This window comes from Hyla sarda, chromosome 2 (assembly GCF_029499605.1).
Source record: "Hyla sarda isolate aHylSar1 chromosome 2, aHylSar1.hap1, whole genome shotgun sequence".
NCBI classification, from domain to species: Eukaryota; Metazoa; Chordata; class Amphibia; order Anura; family Hylidae; genus Hyla; species Hyla sarda.
The window spans coordinates 489,319,716-489,335,235 of record NC_079190.1 but is presented as its reverse complement, the minus strand read 5'-3'; the positions used below and the strand labels follow the sequence as shown (position 1 = coordinate 489,335,235).

Sequence of the window (15,520 nt, the reverse complement as noted above, 5' to 3'; positions counted from 1 at the left end):
AGGTCAGATGAGTATGGGCATTTAAAACCTTTGAGATTGACAGCACCTGGTCTTCCCAAATGATGATTGAGAACAATCCATGACACTGACAGGTCTCAGCTTTGCAAAGGGGGCAGTGGATGCTATAAATTCTGCAGGGTGCCCAAACTTTTGCAGATGCCATTTTTTTGTTTTCTGTTATTTTGAAAGTGTAAATGATGGAAATAAAATCTAACTTTTGTTGACATATTATAAGAATGTCTAATCTGTAATTTGATGCCTTTTTGAGATTTTCCCATCTTTCCTTGGCTTCTTTATGCACATTAATACACATTTTTACCTGGGGTGCCCAAACTTTTGATCCTCACTGTAAATTAGTGATTTGCACAGAGGTGGCTGATCGTTACAATGGTTCTGACATGAACGCAAAATAAAAAAACATGTGACCCCATTTTGGAAACTACACCCCTCACGGAACGTAACAAGGGGTATAGTGAGCCTTAACACCCCACAGGTCTTTGACAAATTTTCGTTAAAGTTGGACATGAAAATTAAAGAAAAATGTTTTCCCTGAAATGCTGGTGTTACCCCAAATTTTTCATTTTCACAAGGGGTAATAAGAAAAAGCCTCCCAAAATGTGTAACCCCATATGTGGATGTAAAGTGCTCTGCGGGCGAACTACAATGCTCAGAAGAGAAGGAGTGCCATTGGGCTTTTTGAGATAGAATTAGGCTGGAATTGAAGGCTATGTGTGTTTACAAAGCCTCCATGGTGCCAGAACAGTGGACTCCCTCCACATGTGACCCCATTTTGGAAACTACACCCCTCATGGAATGTAATTAGGGGTATAGTGAGCATTTACGCCCCACAGATGTCTGACAGATTTTTTTGAACAGTCGTCCGTAAAAATGAAAAATTTATTTTTTCATTTGCACAGCCTACAGTTCCAAAGATCTGTCAAACGCCAGTGGGGTGTAAATGCTCACTGCACCCCTTATTAAATTCTGCGAGGTGTGTAGTTTCCGAAATGGGGTCACATGATGGGGTCCACTGTTCTGGCACCACGGGGGGCTTTGCAAATGCACATGGCCCCCGACTTACATTCCAACCAAATTCTCTCTCCAAAAGCCCAATGGCGCTCCTTCTCATCTGAGCATTGTAGTTTGCCCGCAGAGCACTTTACATCCACATATGGGGTATTTCCATACTCAGAAGAAATGGGGTTAAAAAATTTGGGGGGCTTTTTCTCCTATTACCCCTTGTGAAAATAAAAAATGTACGGTAACACCAGCATTTCAATGAACATTTTTTATTAATTTATTTTTATGTAACACTTTAACAAAAGTTCGTCAATCATCTGTGGGATGTTAAGGCTCACTGTTCCCCTTGTTACGTTCCTTAATGGGTGTAGTTTCCAAAATTGTATGCCATGTGGTTTATTTTTTTACTGTTCTGGCATCATGGGGGCTTCCTAAATGGGACATGTCCCCCAAAAACCATTTCAGCAAAATTCGCTCTCCAAAATGCCATTGTCGCTCCTCCCCTTTTGAGCCCTCTAGTGCACCCACAGAGCACTTTACATCCACAATTGAGGTATTTCCTTACTCGAGAGAAAATTTATTACATGTTTTGGGGGGCCTTTTTACTGTTACGCCGAGCGCTCCGGGTCCCTGCTCCTCCCCGGAGCGCTCACGGCGTTCTCCTCTCTGCAGTGCCCCGGTCAGACCCTCTGACCGGGAGCGCTGCACTGTCTCTGCCGGTGGGGATGTGATCCGCGTAGCGGGACGCGCCCGCCCGCGGGTCGCATCCCAATCCACTCACCTGTCCCGTTCCCCGGCTGTCACATCCCGGCGCGCGCGGCCCCGCTCTCTAGGGCGCGCGCGCGCCGGCTCTCTGAAATTTAAAGGGCCAGTGCACCACTAATTGGTGCCTGGCCCAATCAGTGTCTATCACCTCCATTGATATAAAAACCCACTTCCCCTTCCTGTCCCTGCCGGATCTTGTTGCCTTAGTGCCCTGAGAACGCATTTTAGTGTGTTCCCAAGCCTGTGTACCCAGACCTTCTGCTGTTGCCCCTGACTACGACTCTTGCTGCCTGCCCTGACCTTCTGCTATGTCCGACCTTGCTCTTGCCTTGTCTGTGTACTGCGCCTGTCTCAGCTGTCAGTGGGGTTGAGTTCCTATCGGGTGGAACGACCTGGGGGTTACCTGCCGCTGCAAGTCCATCCTGCTTTGCGGCGGGCTCTGTTGAAAACCAGTAACCCCTTAGATTCCGTTCCCCTGGTACGGCCCACGCCATCACCTCACTGACACAGAGGATCCACCACCAGTGTCCTCGCTGCATACCAGTCCGGATCCTGACATTTACCTTTTACTCCTTGTAAAAATGAAAAAAATGGGGCTATAATAACATTTTAGTGTAAAACATGGAGATTTGTATTTTTCTTCTTCATTTTGCTGCTATTCCTGTGAAACACCTAAAGGGTTAACAAACTTTTTGAATGTCGTTTTGAATACTTTGAGGGGTGCAGTTTTCATAATGGAGTCAATTATAGGGGATTTCCAACATAAAGACCCTCATTCACTCCTGTTCCCTGAAAAATTCAGATTTTGAAATTTTCGGGACAAATCGGAAAATTGCTGCTATACTTTGAAGTCCTCTGATGTCTTCAAAAAGTTAAAACATGTCAACTTTATGATGCAAATATAAAGTAGACATATTGGCCCTCATTTGCTATTGCAAACCCGAAATGTTTTGTCGGGTTGTGCGCCAGATTCTGTTGCATTTCACCAGATATTCTGTCTGCGCCAGAATTTGCGCCAGAATTGAAAAAACCCTGACTAATGAAAAAAATTGTAAAAGGGGCGTGCCCGCAGGAGAAATGGGGCGTGGTCTCCGAAAAGGGGCGTGTTCCCGATATTTTCCCAAAAACCCAACATATTTACTAAGGTTTCCACAGAAAATGTGGTGGATTTGAGCTGAGGAAAACCCAACAGATCAGAACATGTGTAAAAAGCTAAATGTAGGGAAAGTGGAAAATGTAGGGAAACCTTAGTAAATACCGTGGAAAATAAATTATAGGGAATTAAAACCCACAAAGAAACCTACACAACACTCTTAGTAAATAAGGGCCATTGTATATGTGAATCAATATATAATTTATTTGACATGTCCCTTTTCCTTACAAGCAGAGAGCTTCAAAGTTAGAAAAATGCAAAATGTTCAAATTTTTCCTGAAATTTTTGAATTTTTCACCAAGAAATGATGCAAGTATCGATGTAAATTTACCACTAACATAAAGTAGAATATATCACGAAAAAACTATCTCGGAATCAAATTTATAAGTAAAAGCATCCCAGAGTTATTAATACATAAAGTGATAGAGGTCAGATTTGCAAAAAATGCTCTTGTCCTTAGGGCTATAATGGGCTCCGTTCCCAAAGGGTTAAAAGCTAAAATAATTAGCTGGGTTAGGTATATGTGGTGACCCAGTGCAGGATGTTGTCCTGTCTGGTAAACATTGCTTCAGGTTTTTCCAGTGTCACTGTTCTGGGCCAACTACTCAAGGGTAAATTGTATTTTGTTAAGCTGCCATTTTGCATTATGCATGTGTTTATCAGTGTAAACCATGTGATCCTGATGCCCCAATGGGAGGTCTCTAGCTTAGTCCTTATGTAGTGCAGGGGGAAATGAGTAGATCAGTGGAGAAGAACTTATTTAGTTAGGAGTTGGGAGAGTGAGTCGGCCTAAGGAAAAGTCTAAAATCTACACCATGCAATTTTCGCATATTCGTTATATTGTCGTTTTATTTTCGCATATGCGAATACTCGCGTATGCGAAAATTAACATATGTGGATATTCGCATACGCGAAAATTAGCATATGCTAATTTTCGTATATGCGAATTTACGCGCGCCAGTCTCACACAGTAGTATTAGAGCCTTCTTTACACCATACAAGCTGGAAGCAGAGAGGGATGATCACTGTGATGTGTACTGTGAAGAAAAAAAAAACAAAAAAAAACGAATATTCGTAATTACGAATATATAGCGCTATATTTGCGAAATTCGCGAATTCGCGAATATGCGATATCCGCGAATAATATTCGAATTGCGAATATTCGCGAGCAACACTACTGGTGATAATCTAGAAGCTCCGGGGAATTTTCCTTTGTCAGTCTAAAGTCAATGTGGGTTGTCACAAGTCTAAAGCTAAAGTATAAAGTCTGCAGCAACCATAATATAGTCAAGCGTAAGTAACTACAAGTCCCAGTGAGGCAACAGGCTCCCAAGGATTACTTGTCATCCCCCCTCTTCTGATCTGTACTGTAAAAGGATATTACCAACACTCCTTCCTCAGTAAAAAATTTCCGTAGCCCTGCATATGTGTTCGTTATTGTCCCCAGCGCTTGGCCCAGGAGAACTGTCTAAACCTTGGAATGTGTTGGTTAACGTTACCCTGTTGTCGTAAACTGTGCATTTCATCATTCACAGAGTAGGCACCACATATACTGAAGGTAAATGTAGACTGTGTGCAATACGTATATTCTGTGTATAGTTATCGGTAGCACATAGGACACACAAGGTTATGCTTGAGAAGAGCTTAGTCACGATTATTCTGCACTATAAATTATCTGCTGGGTCATTGTGAGTGTCTACAATGAGAACCGGCTTCCCTACTGAAGAGCTAAATTTAGTGATGGGTGGACTAGGTAGAGAAAACAAGCCGTCAGTGGCAGTGAGAAGTTCTACGTAATGTTGCTGCAAACCTTGCTGGAAAAGTTGCTGAGTCGCCCATAGCAACCAATCAGATCGCTTCTTTCAATTTTGAAAAGGCCTCTGATTGGTTGCTATGGGCAACTTTTTCTCTAGACGGGTTTTGATCAATCTCCCCCCTTGTGTCCTGGCATCATGTGGATGTTACTGTGACACGTACCACCTACAAAACTTTGTTCAGACCATTTCCTGCAGGAACTTGTGGGAACTGAGTTCCTGCACTTTATCCACAGCAGGATCACCATTCCCATTAGCAGGAATCCTGCAGGACCAGCTCTTGAGTGGAAATCATGGGTGAGTTCCCACTCTTTTCCCCCCAGGACTTAACCCCTGGCGGACACCCTAATGGCAATGGCCTTGTGGTGTCGGGTGTGAGATGCAGGGCAGATGGAATTACCCTAGGGGCAGATGGCTTTAACCCCTTGTATTTGTGATGCCAGGTCGTGGTTTATCCTTAATACTCCAAAAGGTATACTGCTGGATCCTGGGCTAGGCACGGGGGCAATAATGACTACGACGCCAAGTTACGGACAACGGTAGCTTTACTGAGGTTGACAGGTGGAAAAGTCTATACAGTTCAGCCGGGGCCCACGGAGGTGACCAGTGACTTCAGAGACCTTAAGGGCTTGCTGGGACTTGTAGTAGAGGTGGCCAATTTAGTGCAGGCCACGTTGACTAGACAGAAGACTTTGACTTGACTGACTTGTGGCTGACAACACTGTGACTGTGACTTACTTGCAGGTTTCAAACACCACTTAGTATAAACACCATTTGGGTTTTGTTAAAACATAACTTTTACTAATATCAGTAAAAAAAGATAATAGGGGGTACACACATAAATTGGGGACATAAGGAAAAAAGGGGTACAGGTGAAGCCCTATTCTTCAAGTCCCTAATATCATCTTCTCCTAATATAAGTGTGGAAATAGAAAAAGAAGGTAAGAGGGTAGTACAATACAATCTTAAAATTGTGGTAGGTCTCTTTTACCTACGCGTTTCGCCCTCCCTGATATTGGGATCGACCACGTTTTTGCCTGCGGTCGGGAAACTGCATACGGCCGAAAAAGCAGCCGACCGGAGGCTGCGGTTCACTCCGGTCGGCTCATAGACATACATTAACTACGATTTCCAAATACGGCTGATTACGCCGCGATTAAGCCCCGCCCACCCCTCCTCCCAGCCGTATACGGGAACCGTAATGACAAACCGTAGTGTGAACCCAGCCTAACCACATATATGATCACTGATTCCTAGACAGTATGCCGGAAAAAGATGATAGACTAGATCAGTAGCACATCAGATGAAGGCAAATGTGTGTTGGCCAGGGGCTCTGGATAAGGACATATGGTAGAAAAAAAGAGGATAGTGCTGCATCTGGTTGTGATGATGAAATCGTGCCCCTTGGTAGTATGATGTCCCGCACTGCTGCTGAAACCGGGATCGCGCTGGTCTCTGCAGCATTAACCCTATCAATGCTATGAACAGTCCTGATCACAGGATCTATAGGGTTAACAGGGGGAGGGGGCTCCCCCTTTTCACCATTGGGCTCCCATTGTTTGCCATGGCTGCAGGAGGCCAGCTGACAGCCTCCTTTCTGCCTAGTACGGCAGCCTGCGAGGTCCAACCATATGCTAGATCGCACAGGCTGCATATCAGTGTGATACTGACAGGTATACTGTGCTGCGGTACAGACGTATTTCTTTTTAAAAATGTTTACTAAAAAGTTATCAGATTTTTTTTTTAAAAACAAACCGTGACTAAAGGGGGACAGTTTTATTTTCTTTTTACAAAGGCTTCAGGTGACATTTTTCCAATTTTCCAATTTGTGTAGTCAAAAACACTATTCCTTATCTAGTATTAAAATAAGGTCAATTTATGGAACACCAGCAAATTTTTGAGCAACACTGGCCCTCATCTATTTAACTATTCATGACTTGTTTTTTCGGGTTGTGAACCTAAATGTGTGTCCCAAAAAAGAAAAAAAAAATGCAACCCAACTTTTACACCAAAATCTCAAGAAATCCTCAAAAAGGGGTGTGGTTACGGGGAAGTTTTTCCACATTGGTGGCTGACAATCTTGTTCGCTTTCAGGGTGATTATGCCGCCTGCTGCTCTGAACACTCTCTCCGAAGTAACATAGGGCAAGTTTTGGCCAATAGTCTAACTTGGTGACCCAGAAGTCCATTGGGTCTAGGCTCATGGTGTCTGTCAGAGAAAGGGCACTGCTGAGGTAGGTCTCAACCTCACTGTTCAGGTGGTGGTTCACATCCCTGTACTGACGATTGATGTCAGGGGAGAATACCGGATGCAGAAACTTCGTCATCATGTACTCCAGTGGGAAGATAGTGCTGGTGCTGCTGCTCCTGCCTCTTGCAGGGGTAGTGCTGGCAGAGGGAGTGCAACGTTGACTCAGCGGAGAGAGGAGACTGGACCCCCGTTTGGCAGGTGTTTGATGCTGGAAAGCAGTGGCAAACTTTCTGCGTAGCTCCTCTTTATTAATCTCCAATTTAGCCTCCTTCTCAGAAGGCGCTAAAAAAAAAAACATTTTGGCTTAATACCGAGGATCTAAGAGTGTTGCTATTCAGAAGTCACTTCTTTCAGCTGGCAATGCAATGCCTGTCACTGCACATGGAAGAAAGCATGCAGCTAGCCATCCTTGCCAGCATTTCTGAGGGCCGGCTTGTTCTGCCTCCATCCCATACTGCCAAGGTTGGTCGTGGTCCTCCTCATCATTAGTGTCGCCTCTTGAATGGTCCTGGTCCTATGCCTTCCGCAGAGTCTATTGCCAAATCCTCCTCCTCCTCTACCTACTCATCCAAGTCCTCCTCCTCAAGGAGAACATCCGTACTGCTGGCAGCCAGATGGGAACTCTCCTCCATTCCTCCTTCTTTAATCATCACCTTTAGCGTTTGTTCTAAAAGGAATATCAGCAGCAGTATTTTGCAGCAATGAAAGGAGGAGGGGGTTAAGCTACACTCTTTTCTGTGGGGTAATGCAAGATGTTTGTGGAGGAGGAGAGCCTGCATGAGGATAGGCGGGTGGGTAGTTCCAGCAGTTTAACCTGATCGGTCCAACTGTTAAGGTGTCACCACAACTTCATGGCCTTGTTGCAGTGGAGCCTCGTTCTGCAGGATGTTGACCCAGTGGGCCACAAAAGACATGAATTGCCCCTGGCCGTAGCTACTACTCCAAGTACCTACTGTCTTCACACAGACAACTGCATGGACTGGTCCACTTTCTCTGCCACATGATTGTGCAAAGCGGGGAAGGCTTTCATGGCAAATATAATGGCAGCTAGGTATGCGCCACATGGGCTGGTCACACTCCATCAGTTGCCTAAAGGCCGTAGATTAAACATGATGGTACGGGAGCACCTGCGCCACCAACAGATTGGCCAGGTGCAAATTGAGGAGCACTACAACATGGTGACTGGGTAAATACTGTTGTTTGGAGGACATGGATTCCCCAACAGATAACTGATGAGATTGAGGAGGAGGAGAAGACGACACTGATGAGGACAAGACAGATAATGTGCTGCCTGTGGACGAGGCCTGGCTGCTAGACCATTGGGAGTGATCTGGAGGAGCAGCAGCGTTTTCCTCACGTAGTGGGGCGTCTCGACTGTCCCACGCAGCATTTTGGTGACGCTCCATATGCCTACATAGAGACGTGGTTCCTACTCTTGGACCCTGGCCACGGCTTACTTTCTGTTTGCACAAACGACATTGCGCCACATTGTCTGCATCTGGTGAGGTGGAAAAGAATTTCCAAACAGCAGAATACCGGACAGGGACCTACGCAGAGAGTAGCATCTCCGTCACCTGAACATTTTGCAGGTTTTCTTCCCCTACCTCTGTTATGCTCTTCTCTGCTGCACACTGCCACTACCCTCCGCTCCTCCTCAACTGGTTCCCACGTCCTGTCCAACATCACATCATCCTCAATATCAAACTCCTCCTCTTCCACGCCCCTCATCTCTGCATGAACTTCTTGGGCTCCTTGCTTCCCCCAGCATAGCCACCATGATGCCTTGCAGTATCCCCACCACACCTACCACCATCAGTCCTGCTAGTGCTATACTCGGCCACTGATTCCACCTCCACCACCTCGGCAACACACTCCAAAGCTTAAAGGGGTACTCCGGTGGAGAACATTTTTTTTTAATCAACTGGTGCCAGAAAGTTAAACAGATTTGTAAATTATTTCTATAAAAAAATCTTTATCTTTCCAGTATTTATTAGCTGCTATATACTACAGAGAAAGTTCTTTTCTGTTTGGATTTCTTTTTTTTTTTTCTGTCCACGGTGCTCTCTGCTGACACCTCTTTCCTTATCAGGAACTCTCCAGAACAGGAGCAAATCCCCATAGCAAACCTATGCTGCACTGGACAGTTCCTGATACAGACAGAGGTGTCAGCAGAGAGCACTGTGGACAGAAAAAAAAAAAGAAATCCAAAAACAAAAGAACTTTCTCTGTAATATACAGCCGCTAAATAAGTACCGGAAGGATAAAGATTTTCTAATAGAAGTAATTTACAAATATGTTAAATTTTCTGGCACCAGTTGATAAAAAAAATAAAAATAAAATACATTTCCACCAGAGTACCCCTTTAACCCTTTAAAGGAGTACTCCGGAGCGCTGGTACTTAAAAAAAAAGTTTACCTAATCTGATAGCTCTTTCAAAGACCATTCCAACGATACCTCATTTGTCAAATTTGGCCCAGCCATTCTCTTGTAATTGCCACCTGTAGCAGTATGCAGCCATGTCATAAAGACTACATTTCCCATGACTCCCTGCGCCAGCTTCCTGTTAGCTGCTGCTCTCTCCCCTTCCTCTCCCCCCCCCCCCCAGGAAATTATAATAAATTATAATAAAGTGACGCCCACAGCTCCTTCCCTTGTGGTTATCTCCTCCCATCCTCCCCCTCCCAGCTCATCAGCCCTCTCCATGTGCCCACTAGCCCACTGATCCACCCATCCATGTGCCCACTAGCCCACTGATCCATGTTCCCACTAGCGCAGTGTTTCCCAACCAGGGTACCTCCAGCTTTTGCAAAACTACAACTCCCAGCATGCCCGGACAGCCTTCGGCTGTCCGGCCATGCTGGGAGTTGTAGTTTTGTAACAGCTGGAGGCACCCTGGTTGGGAAACACTGCACTAGCGGCATCACAAGAATGCCGCAGCACTACGCAAATAGCGTAGGGCTAACGTAGGCAGCGATAGGAGCCTAGCATTAGCCCTACGCTATTTGCGTAGTACTGCGCATGCGCAGAATAAATTAACTTTGGGGGAGTAGCCGACTCCGGGCGGGGAGGCCGGCACAGCCCGCAGTGACTCATGGGAGCGATGAGTCACCGGGCGAAGATGGCGGCGGATCAAGAAGAAATACAGGTCGAGCGTCATCAAAAGACCCAGCTTCCGGCCGGAGAGAAAAGCGAGGAGAAGACCGGGAAGAAGACCATATGGAAAACGTGAGTAAATTTTTTTTTCACTTTTTGGGGGTGAAATAGGGAAAATGGGACAATTTACGTTTTTATTGGGGGAGGGGGTTTTTCAAATTTTTTTTACTTTATCTTTTTACTTTTATTTTTACACTTTAATAGTCCCCATAGGGGACTATTTATAGCAATCATTCGATATAGGACATAGCACTGATCAGTATTATCGGTCATCTTTTGCTCTGGTCTGCTCGATTGCAGACCAGAGCAGAAGGCCCATGGAAGGCAGCAGAGGCAGGGGAGGGGACCTCCGTCTGCCGTTCTGGATGATCGGAACGCCGCGGCAGCGCTGCAGGAGCGATCCGATCATCCATTTTAGTGACTGCGATGCTGCAGATGCCTTGATCTGTATTGATCAAGGCATCTGAGGGGTTAATGGCGGACATCCGCGCAATCGCGGATGTCCGCCATTACCGGCGGGTCCCTGGCTGCTATCAGCAGCCGGGGCTTGCCGCGCATGACCCGAGCATCGCTCCGATGCTCACGGTTATGTATAGGACGTAAATGTACGTCCTGGTGCGTTAAGTACCAGCTCACCAGGACGTACAATTACGTCCTTCGTCGTTAAGGGGTTAACTCTCCTCACACAATTCCTTCTCGTGGCTAGTGCTATCCTTCTGCGTAGTAGTAAGGGGGGGGGGGGCAGTAAAGACAGACAGTAGGAAACATGGCGTCTAGGATGAACATTTCCACTGTGCCATGTGACTGTAAATGGGGAGAAATCCACTGACATCTGGCTCATCGTCATATTGTCAGTCAGACTCTTCAGAATAGTGAGGGCTCATCCAGTCCAGAAAAGCCATATCATCCTGTGAAACCACATAACCTCTGTAAGACAGTGAGAACTTGGGATGGCTGACGCGGCTGCTCCTACTACCACCAGGCACCTGGCTGCTGTTGCTGCTACCTGTACTGGTGCTGGTACTGGCACCAGTATTCTTACTGGCAGAGGACTTGGCAGGGATCTTCTGTCCTCTACCCCGTCCAACATTTCCTTTACCAAATATAGCTTGGAGGTTAGTTTTCTTACAAATGCGTTTGACTTGAAGGCGCTTATTAGTTTTCTGCTATGACACAACTAGGAAGATATAATACGTGTTTCAGTAAATAACTAGTATGCAGGAAAACTGTATCAACAGAGCAAATGAGTGTGTCTTGAAGACGTTTATTGCTTCTCTCTCCCACCCACCTTCCCCCCTCTGAGCGCCGAATCACAACATGGGGAAACAAGGGGGATCTAATCACAATATGGGTGTATAAAGGGGGACCTAATCACAACATGGGGTCACAAGGGGGATCTAATCACAGCACGGGGTCATAAATAGGGATCTAATCACAATATGGGGGGGGGGAACTCATCACATAAGGGTTAAAAGGACCTAATTACAATATGTTGTGGTAGCCTGGGGGATGTAGGGTATGGGGAGTGTAGCTGTGCGGTATTTAAAGGGCGCTTGTTAACCCTTGCTATTCGTGACGCCAGGGTGGGGGGTCCTCAGTAAAGCTTGTCCTACCGCCACCCTTCCCAAGAGCGATAGGGAGGTAGATAATAATAGAATGTCCACAACCGGAGAGTTTTCTGAAACAGGTATAACTTTTACTGAAGATTTTCTGCAAGCTTCAATAACGGAACAGTCTCTATGCATACAAGTGCTCTCTTTGGAGATTGACAAAGGTTGGGACTTTAGCAATTTAGAGTCTTTAAGTATTATGCGCTGTTCCACTGGATTTAGGGAATTAGTTGCGGTCCAGTAGTCACGCTAGCTTCAGCAGGGGTAGATTAGAACTCATGGTTTTAATTCTGCTGAGGCCAGTAGGTTTTTGAGGCCTAGCGTGTCTTTGAAAGTTGCGCAGATCCATCCTGCTAGTCCGGCATCCACGAGAGCAGCAACCCAAGAGAGCGATAATTGGCTACAGCCCCCTTATATGGGCAGGGGCTGGACTAGTGCTAATTGGTCCATACTGATGTCAATCACCATTACAAAGATTTATGGGTAACATGTGACCCAAGGACCTCCTAAGGTCTTCCAACATACCATAGAGGAGATTAACATGGTCACATGACCGAAGGTCCTGCGACGCTAAACAAGGTAAGTACTATACATTATCCTAGATATATACTATTATGAAATATATATATACATATATTAACATTAGATAACTAGGGGCTGTCCCACCTGGGGGACCCTACCTGAGCGTAGTTACTCTGACTTTGGGGACCTTTACACTAGGTACGGTATGCAATACTGTACTGGGACACCAAAATGTAACACTTATCCTGCTCACCCGTGCTGCCTCCTTCCAACACACCTGTGCCTCGGACCCGCCGGTCCTGCCCACGGCTTCTCAGTAACAATAGACAAAAGGACATGTCCGGCACGCGAGGTTGAAGGCTAAATGAAGCTTTTTTTTATTAGAATCTTGACACAGGAATCATACAACAGATAAGATTGTCTGACGTGTTTCTCACCAGCCGGTGCTTAATCGTAGACTAAATCACAATACAACACACGCTACTAAAATACATGGATGGAAGGTCACATGACCTATTACATCACTCTATATAAAAGTTTCTCAGACAAATGGAAAACCAAAAATGGATCATACAAGTAATGATGGATCACTCACACCAATACGAGCAGCAAATTATAAATATGCATTGTATTCCATAGTAATACCCACTATGCCCATCGGGCCACATGCATAATTATTAAACATTTTTGCATATGTAATATAGTTATATGCCACTACTCATGAAATGTCGGTCTTAATAGGCATTGATTGAAATTAGCCACCCTCATATTCCCCAAGAACCAGGCAGGCAATGCTCAGACACTTCTGATCTTCACTTCTGCTATTTGGTAGAATAATATTCTCTGATTCCTGGATATTGGATAAACCATTCCTATGCTCTTTACACCACCCTGAATTGTGTTCAAGCTTCCTGACTTAATACTCAGTTTATCATGTGGGTTGACTGACTATAACAAAAAAGATAGCACTGTGTACTGATAACTATCAGCATGAAGATCCTTTTTGAAACACTAGGGAGCTTCCATGTGTGGTGTCCCAGTACAGGACCTGGTCCTGTCCCTTTGTCTAAAGTCCCCTCATCCAGAGTCCCTCCATGTCAATAGGGCTCTCCTGTAGGACTAACCCCTAGTCGCCTCATATAACTGTGTTGTTTAATGTAATATATATATGCAATACTGTACCGGGACACCACAATGTAACACTTAGCCTGCTCACCCGTGCTGCCTCCTTCCAACACACCAGTTTCTCGGACCCGCCGGTCCTGCCCACGGCTTCTCAGTAACAATAGACAAAAGGACACGCGAGGTTGAAGGATAAACGAAGCTTGTTTTATTAGAATCTTGACACAGGAATCATACAGCAGATAAGATTGTCTGACGTGTTTCTAAATACATAGGAATAGCTCTGTATTGTCTGACAGGTTTCTAAATACATAGGAATACCTCGGTATAGGACCTTAGAGGTCATGTGCCTTTAATTAAATTGTATTATGGTTTAAGGACCTTACAGGCCATGTGATATACCCAGAGTTCACTGGATCAGGACTTACAGGTTTGCCAGCCAATTAGCTTTGTCCAGCCCCCTTAATATATAAGTGGCTGCAGCCACTAAATTATCTCTCTTGGCACTCTCTTGTTCCTGCACTACAAAGCAAAGCACTAATCTCATATCTTCAGCATCAATTCAAGCTAGGCCTGAAGCCTAAATACCTAGCAGCCACAAAACCGTGAGTTATCGAAGCTCAATCCTACAAATCCTGTGTGCCTGCTATCAACTGAAACCTCACCCTGGCGTCACGACATCTAAGGGTTAATACCATCTGACCCTACACTACCACTGCAACACCCCTACATTACAAGTGTCCTGGTTTACCACACATGCTTACTGAAGACAGATTTAGTATTGACTTGAATGGAAGATACCAGCGTATAAATTGTGTTCAGTGAGCTCCCCCTAGTGGTGTAAGCAGGTAAAACAGAATTGTAGTCCAACCCCTGCAAAGATTTTTGCCAACAGTGCATAGAATAATGATATACACATACAGTGGTCCCTCAAGTTACAATATTAATTGGTTCTAGGACGACCATTGTATGTTGAAACTATTGTATGTTGAGACCAGAGCTCTATGGAAACCTGGTAATTGGTTCTAAAGGCACCAAAATGTCATCCAAAAATAGGAAAAAGTGAGAATTAAATAAAAATAAGTAGATAACTAATATAGATAAAGCAAGTCCTTACATATAAAAGTAAGAAAGATCTGCTGGGAGCTGTAAATCACTGTCTATGTCAGTGTTTCCCAAGCAGGGAGCCTCCAGCTGTTGCAAAACTACAACTCCCAGCATGTCCGGACAGCCAAAGGCTGGGGGAACCCTGCTTGGGAAGCACTGGTCTATGTAGAGGACAGAAGCTTCTTCGGGGTCCTGTACAGTACACACAGTACAAAAAAAGTATAAAAAAGTTACATGGAGTCGCCCTCACCTGGTGTCCAAAAGAGCAGTTAATCCTGGTACAGGTAAGAGTACAGAACATGTACTGTAGGGGGCGCTACCAGACACCAGTCAGTGCATACGCTTCAGTAATACAGGTGTTTTACCAGTAAATGCCCATTCTGATTGGTCAGTTCATTGACATGTTTCACAGATCTGGACTGTCTGTAGCATTGTATGTTGAGTCTGGTTTCAACTTACAATGGTCCAGAAAAGACCATTGTATGTTGAAACTATTGTATGTTGAGGCCATTGTAAGTTGAGGGATCACTGTATTACTGCTTTGCCATATTCTGTCCTTTTTTTTTACCCCCATCATCGGATCTGAAGCAGTTTTTTTTTTTCATGCTCAGTGAACTGCAGCTTTTATAGATACCATTTGGGTTGCATTGTGAGGTGGGAGGTGACCCTAAAAAACAGTATTTATGGCACTAGATGTTCTTTTTCTTGAATGGCGTTCATTGTGCAGGACAAATAACATTTTCCCATGTTAGACATTTTCAACTCCAGCAATACAGATATAGATCAAAATACAAATTGTGGATGTGCAGCTGTGTTTCTTTTTCTCTATTTTGTTTCACATTGTAGTCTCTCCCCTCTTTCATAGCCAGCACTCTGCTCCACCCCTTCGGCCCAGGCTTTTTTAATTAGCAGGACACTGCATAAGGGTTTCCTCCTAGCATTCACATTGGTGTGGTTGCACTGTGGCGGTCATTGTTACTAGAGATGAGTGAACTTACAGTAAA

General features: G+C 44.9%; 2 protein-coding genes across 2 annotated transcripts in view; one reads left to right on the top strand and one right to left on the bottom strand.

Annotated features, from left to right (window-relative positions):
* Nucleotides 1-12,558, bottom strand: part of DOP1B (DOP1 leucine zipper like protein B) — a 248,102-nt gene extending 235,544 nt beyond the window's left edge. The window contains exon 1 of the mRNA XM_056559592.1: nt 12,541-12,558. The gene's annotated coding sequence lies outside the window, so the exon portion shown is untranslated. The remainder of the gene's footprint in view (nt 1-12,540) is intronic.
* SETD4 (SET domain containing 4) overlaps nt 4,994-15,520 on the top strand; it is a 115,228-nt gene continuing 104,701 nt past the window's right edge. Inside the window, exon 1 of the mRNA XM_056559604.1 lies at nt 4,994-5,049. The gene's annotated coding sequence lies outside the window, so the exon portion shown is untranslated. The remainder of the gene's footprint in view (nt 5,050-15,520) is intronic.